Raw genomic sequence first — 9,916 nt, 5'->3', positions numbered from 1 at the left:
CATGTCTCTATAACAGCGAGCACGGAAGAGGACACCCCCACCCTGCCTCCCACCTTTTCAAACACATCCCAACCATCCATTTTGCCTTCCCACCATCTTCAAAGAGAGTCCACCATCTCTTTCTTTTTTTTTCCCCCAGTGATGTTTAAAATCCTGTTTACTTTAAGCTTCTATTAGCATTGCTGCTATTAAGAGATTTCCGTGATCACGCGGCCCCGAAAAATCTGAACAAGTTGGCCATCTTCACTCAAGGTTCACTGAAGGGTCTTTCCAAGATCACGTCACCATTTAGTCAGGACTCCTGCACCAAGTTATAAAACCCACGACCGTATCTCCACAGGGAAGATCTCCGAGAACCCCCTTTAGGCAGAACATCCTGGCCGAGTTCTTTCCTTCATCTTCTGAAGGTGACTTTAAGCACGTAGAGGCTGTTCAATAAAAACGGAAATTCACGGTTGTGTGTAAAACCCCAAAATCTCGCATACATGTGTATGACACTGAAATGTATTCCTTAGCTTTGCTCTGACAACCACTGGGGGATTTTTGCCTTTTCACAGGGAAGACACCCTTACAGAAGTTCCACTAAGTACCTGTGTCACAACCTGTACATCTGCCTCTACCTGCATGTCTATCTCTACCGCCGTATGACACGCGATCCCGTAACACCCCCAAGACCCCTAACACCGTGCTGTTAAGTCTCCTCACAGATACTCTCCTGAACATACTTTACCTATCTGCAGGTAAACAGCGTGCTTAGGTCCAACCACTTGAAAGGCTAGGGCCAAAGTTACAGTTACCGCAGCAGACATGTTATTCTGTTTAAGTTTTAATACATCAAACAGGAAGAGGGAAAAAACCTATGAGTACACATTGTAAAGAAAAGACTGTTGTGAGAATGTCACAGAACCACAGGAAAAAAAAAAGAAAAAAACCAAAACAAAACACCCGATAAAATTTGAATGTTTAAGGAATGGCAACGGTTTCCAAGTCTTTTTATTTCTGTCATATCCCAAAGTCTTTAATCACATGCAAGCTTTGCCAGATGGTAGATTACCAAACTGAAACAGCACGCTAAGTAATACGAAACCATTACCGTCTCTGAGAATCAAGCACCATTTCTGAGATTCAAAAGAACTTAGGGCTTCTCGAAGAACATTTCTAGGTATATTCACCATAAGTGATCTGCCATAAAACTTCAGTATTGCCCTGACACCGTTTAACACGCAGTACCAGGAAAAAAATGCACCGTTTGAAAGAAACGAAGAAATGATGCTCAAGAACATCTGAATGAAAATGTCTTTGGTGTAGCAAAGAAGCTGTATTAGCAAGAAATGCCAAGTATACTTGAGACAGAACACCCGTCTACAAGATGGCTTTCCAGGGTCTGCATAGATTCTCACTCACAGATACACTCTTGATCCAAAACGTTGCTACTGAGCAGTTTCTGCAGCAGCCAAGCGCCACTTTGGCAATGCGGTGGAGTAAAAGTAGTTGAAGACAAATTTCAGTCACCAAACCCACTTTTTTCCCCTTCCAATTAGCCATCCACTCCTTTTCTATCACGTTCAGCCTTCTCTGCCGGGTTTCAAAGAAATCTGGCAGGTTTGTGATTACAAGGCATTGTCCCACATTTCCTTATCGTTTTACCTAGAAGGGTTCCCAGAAACCAAACCTCTTCCACGCGCGGTGCCGCACATCGACCCCGTACGCTGCTGTGCCTGGCTGCGCACACAGCCCTCACGCCAGCTGCCAGCGCACAACCACGGAAGAGCAGCTCTGAGGCCCCAGCACAAGTCACCGCTGCCGGCCACGGCCCAATCGCCTCACTGGCCACCTGCGCCACCGCCAGCCGGCCGGTCCCCGCATCCCGCGCCTGCCGCCCCCACGCACCTTCCATGGTCTAGGCGTTGGTGACCTGCAGGTCGCAGTGAGTCGCCTTCAGCCTCTCGCGGCCTGATCTGGCGCCTGAGGTCCTGTCACCGCCAGGCTTTCAATACCTGCTCTCCCCTCCTGTCACCCCCCAGGCTGTCCCCAACAGCTGTCCTCTCCTGTACCCCCCCCCCAGGCCTGTCCCCACCTGCTGTCCCCTCCTGTCACCCTCCAGGCTGCCATTGCCTGCTGTCCCCTCCTGTCACCCCCGGGCTGTCACTACCTGGTGGCATAAGCTACATAAGATAACAAGACAATAAGAAAAAAAAAAACCAAACCGAAAACCTGCTTTGGTGAACACCAAAACACCCATGACTTTCTCAGGCTCTTCACTACCCCACATGTGAGTCAAGGGACAGGGTCTCCCACAGGCTCTTTTGCGGGCACTTCCTGAAGACACCCCCATCCCCCAACCCCCACCCCACCCTGCTTTTCTACAAGTGCACAAAGAGGTTAAGAAGAGTTTCATGTCTAAGTTAAAGGAGGCAGTTTCTGAAATTAGCTTAGGTGAAAAAAGCAAGGTGGTGTATTCATGGATTTTCTCCTCTGCAAAGCCATGAAGAAAACATGAACCGCACTCCCCAAAGGCAAAGGAGCAAACTGAGGGAGAGCAGCTCACTGGCGCCTTTCAGAGCTTCAACAGTCTGGAGGAACGGGAAAAAAACCCATGCAAAGATAAAGAGCAGCCAAGATGCACTTTTATAAAATGCACATTGGGGCCTGTTCCAGATCTCAGAATGACTTTCAGTATTGCTTTGCATGACTATTAGACCAAGGCCTAAAGTGGCGTGATAGCTTCTGCTTGCCGGGGCACGGTAAGATCACTCAAACGAGCGACAAGGTAACAAGTAAACACCAGAGGCAATAGCGGAGCTTACCGTTTCCCTCCACTGGTGACCAGCTGTACATAAACCAGCTTAACCAGCCTCCCTAAGGGTGGCTCTAAAGTCGCTGAAAAGGAAAAAAAAGAAGGTAAGTGCTTAGCCTGAAATGCAAAGGCACCATCTTGGCTCCCAGGCAGGTGGCACAGATGGCCCAACAGGGTCATGTGCCCACCTTCCAGGGAAGATAAAAAAAGCGCAGGACGTCTTAGTGGGGTGGGTTTGTTGCATCCTTTCCGTTTGCTGAAAGCCTGAGGAAGGATGTATTCCACGGTAGGACCGGTGGCACTTTAGACCTGAGGTTAAAAAAGTGCTGCACTTCAGTGACGCTCCCCAAGCTGCTTTCACCACCAAACAGAAAAAGATTTGCTTTCTCCAGTATGGTGGGAATGATACCATAAAGTCGGTCAGGGAGAAAAACCCTCTAAGACTTGCTTGCAAGTTTCAGAAGGCCGGCATTCTTTATGGCAGTGCTGGGAGCACGGGGGAATGTTTCCTCTGAGCGTGCTCACCCAGTTCCTCGAGGGTACGCACTATGGACAGCAGAGCACTTGCACACTCATAGCGCATTACACATGCATTTTCAGTCAGGCACGGGATGGGTTACAAGTTGCTTGCTTTAATGCAAACGAGCACACACCCTCAGACAGCACTGCTGAGGTTTTTTACTAGCGCCCCGTGCTCCCCAAGCGGGGCCTTGCCCTCTCTCGGGGGGCTATCTGAGTCAGAGGTCACGATCTCCCCCCACAACAATTACCTTTGTCCGAATTCCAACCAACATTCTGCGGATCGCAGCACTCTTATCGGCTTGTCTCCTCCTGCGACCACAACGTCCTCACCCAGAGGCTCTTTCTGCATCACTGAAGAGAACGCAGATCTTTTCCCCATCCATTCTTTGTTCCCCATCCTTCTCAAGGCTGACTCCCTGCATGAGAGGTCCCTTAATTCGTCACTTCTAACAGCTTTAGAGAGTCAGCTTGGCCTAACCTTTGTGCGCAGGTGTGTTTAACGTAGAGCTACACAGCAAATCAGAGCGTGGTAACCGGGGAGCTCAGACATCTTGTCCCTTTGCCGAGCCAGCAGCCTTCCCTTAACAGAATCCCTGGACATAAACGTATACACAGTGGAATCTATACAGTGGCATCAAACGTCCCGCCAGACACCACAACCTCTGTCCCTGGCATGGCCCAACTGCCCAGCACCACCAGACCACTCTGGCCCAAACACCATAAGGCAATGGTTCCCACCTGACAACAGCAAGTCGAGGAACATTTTTTTTTTTTTTCCTAAATAGAGAGAGTTTTACTTCGTATGCTGCCGACTACATCAAATTATGTTTTGCTGGCTGACTGGATAGACAGCAAAGCTGAACTCCACATCAAATATAATCAAATCTATCAAGTATATCACATAATGGAATATATCAAATGCAGTTTCTTATATTACAATAAAAGAAAATAGCATGCAATATGATAAAAGGAACCAGTGGCAGTTACTGTGAGCGATATGATAAAAGAGCAACAGGAGCGAAGCATCCATTTGTTATCCCAAAGTGTTAACGTGACTAAGGAAAGGAGACATCACCAATTAACACCCCAACAACACCCAGGCCCACCCTTCGGCTGGGAGCCCCCTTGCAGCCAGTGCCAGGAGTCTCTCGGGAGCTGGGAAATTCCCCTGGAGAAGGTACCAGGAAGGAATTCTCTTGCTGCTTCCCACCGTGCATGGTAGCCATGTGAGGCACAGCACAAGAGTTCTGCTCCCTGCTTTCTCTGGTGAGAAAATTGACACAGCACTTTTGAACTCATGGCCTGGGAAACCATGAACCAAAAAACATGGCCTGGGGAAGTGCAGGGCTGCTCCCCTGGAGAGGGTTCCAGAAGGAATTTTATTGCTACTTCTCACCATGTCCTTGCAGCCACGTCAGGCACAGCAGAGAAATTGTGCACCCTGCTCTCTGTGGGGAGAAACTGGACACCTTTACACTGGCAATAATGCACAGCCCAAAAAACTCACCTTGACAAAGTGCAGCCCTGCTCCCCTGGAGAAGGTGGCAGGAAGGAATTCTCTTGCTGCTTCTCACCCTGCCCTGGCAGCCATGTCAGGCACAGCACAAATGTTCTGCTCCCTGCCTTCTGTGGTCAGAAAATGGACCCCTCACCTTTGAAATTGCGCAGAGCCCAAAAACCTCACCTTGGCAAACTGCAGCACTGCTCCCCTGGAGAAGGTGGCAGGAAGGAATTCTCTTGCTGCTTCTCACCCTGCCCTGGCAGCCATGTCAGGCACAGCACAAAAGTGCTGCTCCCTGCTTTCCGTGGTGAGCAAAAATTAATCCCTCAGCAGTGCAGTCGTTAAGATCCAAAAAAAGTCCCTTTGGCAAAGTACAGCACTCCTCCCATAAAGAAGGTTCCAGGAAGGAATTCTCTTGCTGTTCTCACCCTGCCCTGGCAGCCATGTGAGGCACAGCACAAAAGTTCACCTCCCTACTTCCTGTGGTGAGAAATTTGACCCAAACATTTTGCACTCATGCAGAACCAGTGCTCACTTTGTGAAAGGGCAGCACTGCTCCCCTGGAGAAGGGGCCAGGAAGGAATCCTCTTGCTGTTTCTCACCCTGCCCTGGCACCCATGTGAGGAACAGCACAGCACAAAAGTTCTGCTCCCTGCTTTCTGTGGTGAGCAAAACTGACCCTTCAGAGCTGCAGACCTTAAGAGCCAAAAAAAAATACATCTTGGGAAAGGGCAGCACTGTTCCCCTGGAGCAGGTGCCAGGAAGGAATTTTCTTGCTGTTTCTCACTCTGTCCTTGCAGCCATGTGAGGCACAGCACAAATGTTCTGCTCCCTAATAGCTGTGTTCTGAAAATGAACCCCTCACATTTGCAATCGTATAGAGCCAAAAAACCCCTCACCTTGACAAGTGCAGCACTGCTCCCCTGGAGAAGGTTCCAGGAAGAAACTCACTTGCTGTTTCTCACCGTGCCCTGGCCGCCATGTGAGGCACAGCAGAAAAGTGCTGCTCCCTGCTTTCTGAAGTTGGCAAAATTGACCGTTTATAGTTCTACTCATGTAGAGACAGGACTTTCTTATTCAAAAGCAAAACCCAAAAAGCCACGTAGCCGTGGGAAACCCTTTATCCTTCCGTGTGGCTGGTGACTTCCCATGGCTCTTCCGCAAGGCAGGAGAAACAACCATGAATTTGGAAGCCCACGTAAATTCAAGTACACTTAGTCCTCTGACAGTCACTACTTATGGGCCAGCAGTCCTCTCACCCCTCCACAGATCTGCCTCTTAGTCCTCTAGCAGTCATCCTCCATGGAGGGACCACAAGTCCTCCATACCTACCTACCAACTCACCAGAAATGAGTCAGACCACACCAGAAGTGACACTGCCTGACCTGCAGGAGATATACTAGGCCTGTAACGATGGTTTCAAGACAGAAAAAAACACCACCGTCCACCAGCACAGCAGAAAAACAACCAGAAGAAACTTGGTACACAAACCAGAGGCCCCCATGCAAACCCTACAAAGGCAAAATAGCTGAAAAAAGGCACTCTCCACAAAAAAAAAAAATCACCACACAGAACACATGATAAAAATGCCATAACCCCAGGAACACAGGGCCAACAAACACAGGTTCTGTCCATAACAATAACACACTTTGACACTAACTCGCCTGACCTCTGGCACACCATAACCTTGTTGCCCCCAAACCACAGCACATTGTAGCCCTAAGGCAACACAAAATGGAACGCAAAGTCCCTGAAGATCTCCGCCAGGGCAAAAGCAAAGCACAGAGCCACACGGGAGGGTGGGGTTGGAAGGGACCCGTGGAGGTCCTCTGGGCCAAGCCCTCTGCTCCATCACGCTCACCTAGAGCAGGTCGCAGAGAAATGTGTGCCCTTGGCCTTTGAAGATCTGCAAGGACAGAGGCTGCACACCCTCCTTGGACAACCTCTGCCAGCATTTGACCGCTCTGGGGGGGAAAATTTGCCATTTCTATCTCTCATTTCACTGTACCACATTCCAGAACAGCCATGACATTACAAGCTCAGGCTTGAAAGCCAGTGCTGTGGCTGGCCTGAAATTCTGTCCCCGTATTTTTCATCCACTGGTAGCTAAAGGAGGACAAACAAGGATTTCTTTCAAAGGAGAACTTCTCTTTTCCTCTGTCCTACTTCTCTACCAGTGATCTGGATTCTGAGTGCTGTGCCACTGTCCTAATGGCCTGGAGAGGGATACTTCTTGTAGGACAGGGAGGAGGTGACAGTGGAGATCATCAGGCTGGGGAAGCTGAAGGAAAACGCAAGCAACTGGAGTTGCCTGGAGCAAGAGTGGCCAGCTTCAGAGCTAGGTCACCTCGTGTCCTCAGCTCCCATGCAGGAGCTGAACCACACACATGGACTGCAAAGCAGTGTGGCCCATAGAAAAAAATCTGCTTTTGGCTCGGGATCGCCCAGGGGCATTTAACTGCAATTCCGCCCTTGTCAGCAGGAAGGAAACATGCCCTGCAAGCACACACTGAGGCATGACACCTTCACCGGGGCTAAAGGGTACCTCAGGAGACCAACATGGGACCCCCCAGGGGCACCTGGATTGCTGGCTGGAGGATGGGTAGGTCAAAGGACCCTGATGGGAGCCCTGCAGGCTCCATACATTGGACCAACGGGCACCTTCCCTTGTCACACAGAGCATCCTCTCGGATGCTCTGGACAGTTTCTGGTAGATCTCTGGAGAAGAGCTTCCCCCCAGCCCTCTCCCATGGGCTTGCTCACCCCCGGTGCCCTTCCCAAGCACAGCCCCAGCAGGTGGATGCAACCGGCGTTGCAGGGAAGAGCAAGCAGCAGGCACACAGTCAGCACTGCAGGAAAGCTGGGACCCCAGACACCCACCCAGCCTCCCCAATCCCAGCCTGGCCCACAAGAGTGCCTTTATATCCCTTTCCCAGAAGTGCTGAATTCCCCTTCCAGCATTAGCCACTGGACCCACGCTGCTTCTTGCTGCAGTGTACAACAGCCAGCAGAGAACTTGCTACATGTCTCTGATGTCCTGCATTTTTCCTGAAAAGGGCGGGTGTGTAACTCTCTGCATCGCTTCTATTTGAAGCAAGGCATTGCTTAGGGTCAACAGTGAAACCAGACACGGGCCATCAAAAGCTGGCTACGGGTCCCTTCTTTGCCATGGTCATGGCCTACCCCACAAACTCGCCCCTGGCCGTGTTGGCCACCGGCTGGGTGAAGGTCATGGCTAACAGGGCAGGGGCTCCCGGGTGGTGCTCATCCAGCCCTGATCGCCAAGGGTGAAGCCTTAACACCCAGGTGGGATAAAGCCTTCCCAAGCAAGGGTGGTGCTCCAGGGGCACCACAATTCCTGCCGAAGCTCACCACACCTTTCATTTCCCTGTGGCGCCTGGCAGGACCCGAGCGGCTCTTTACTGCTGCTAGTCCCCCCGTCTTTTGGTAAAAATGGAAGTTTTTCCTCCCGGTGGGCCTGCTCCAATTCCAGCGCCTTGGGGCCTGAGGCCTAGCACGGCCTGTGTGCCAGAGGCCTTCCAACGGCTAGGCCGGCCTCCACCAAGAGGAGTCTGCCTCTAGCCACAATGGTCATCTCTAGGAAAAACAGCTTCTTTTATTGAGCGGGACCCTGTCAAAAAGCCAGGTGAAAGCGCTGGCCGCAGGCGCAGGGAGGTGGCCCTTGCCCCCTGCCCTGTCCTGCTCGGGGCTCCCCCGGGCAAGGCAGGCCCGGCCATACTGGAGAGGGCCCCAGCCCCGCCCCCGCAGGCCCCGCCCACTTTCCGTTGGGCTCAGACCGTTGGTCACGGGGAGCCCACGGCCACCACAGGCAGCAGGGCAGAGCTGTGCTGGCACGCAGCGGCGCTGGCAGGAGGCAGCCTCTGGCCCAGCAGCGCTGCCACAGCACCAGCACCCCGCTTCCCAGCCTCGCCGTCGCCGGCTGGGCCCCCTCCTCGCTGCACGGCCAGGGCCCTCCTCTCCCGGGCAGGATGGGCCAGGCCAGCTGCTGCTGCAGCTCCAGGTGGGCTCCCCCAGGGCTCGGGGACACGCGGGCACAGCTGGGCCACGCAGCACTGACGTTGCTCATGCCCGCCGCTCTCTGCTCTGCAGGGAGGCTCTCAGCGACGCCGAGCCGGTGCTGAGCGCAGACGTGCGGCTGACCCGGGGCCGCAAGAGGAGCCAGAGGCGCCTGCTCCTCCTCCACAAGGAACTGGTGGTCGCCAAGTTGCGGTAAGACCCTCAGAGCCCAGATCCTTCCCCCCAGCCCCGGCCCAGGGACACCCTGGCACCAGCCCCAGGCCCCGGCCCCTCGGTGCTGGAGGCACCAACGTCCGTCCCAAGGGCAGGTGGGGGACAGGGCTCTGCGCGTGGGGACCCAGCCCAAGGAGCCCCCCTCCAGCTCAGGGCCGGCTTCTGCTCTCTGCAGACATGGCACCAGCCTGCGCCCACAGCTCTGCCTGGCCCTGGACCAGCTGTGGGTGCTCAGCAGCGGGAAGGAGGCTGCGGGGCAGGAGGGACAGGAGGAGGAGGAGCAAGGCACCGATGAGGACAGCACCTCTGTCATCCTCGCCTGGCCCACCGGCTCCTGCATTGCCACTTTTGGGTGAGTCGTGGTCGGGCAGGAGAGCTTCCCAGCCGTGCCCACGCCATCCCGTGAAGACTGGCCTCTGCCTTGCGTGCAGAGCCTGGGCAGGGAGCAGGCAGCTCGGTGGCAGGGAGGGAGGGATGGGGGATGCTTCCCCATCCTGCATCCCCTCGTCACCTTTTGGCCCCCAGAAGGGAAGGGCAAATACAGCTGCTCAGGCAGGACAGAGCGACCCAGGGCTTTGACAGCGCCTCTGTCCTGCCCCACGGGGCAGGGCTGTGCAGGCCCCCACCTTTGCCCAGGGCTGGGGGCAGCAGGGCCTGACGCTGTCTCTCCTCTCTTTCTGCAGCTCCCAGGCACTGAAGGAGCTGTGGGTGGCCACGCTGCTGGGGTAAGCCGGGGGGGGGGGTGCTCCAGGAGAAGCTGGGCCCACGGGGGAACACAGCCCCCAGCTGGGGAAGGTGCCCCTGGGGCTGCAGGCAGCTCTCGCGCACAGCTGCCTGACAAGAGA

The sequence above is a fragment of the Falco cherrug genome, unplaced genomic scaffold (assembly GCF_023634085.1).
Source record: "Falco cherrug isolate bFalChe1 unplaced genomic scaffold, bFalChe1.pri scaffold_44, whole genome shotgun sequence".
Classification (NCBI taxonomy): Eukaryota; Metazoa; Chordata; class Aves; order Falconiformes; family Falconidae; genus Falco; species Falco cherrug.
The sequence above is the reverse complement of the archived record's forward strand: the minus strand, read 5'-3'. Positions refer to the sequence as shown.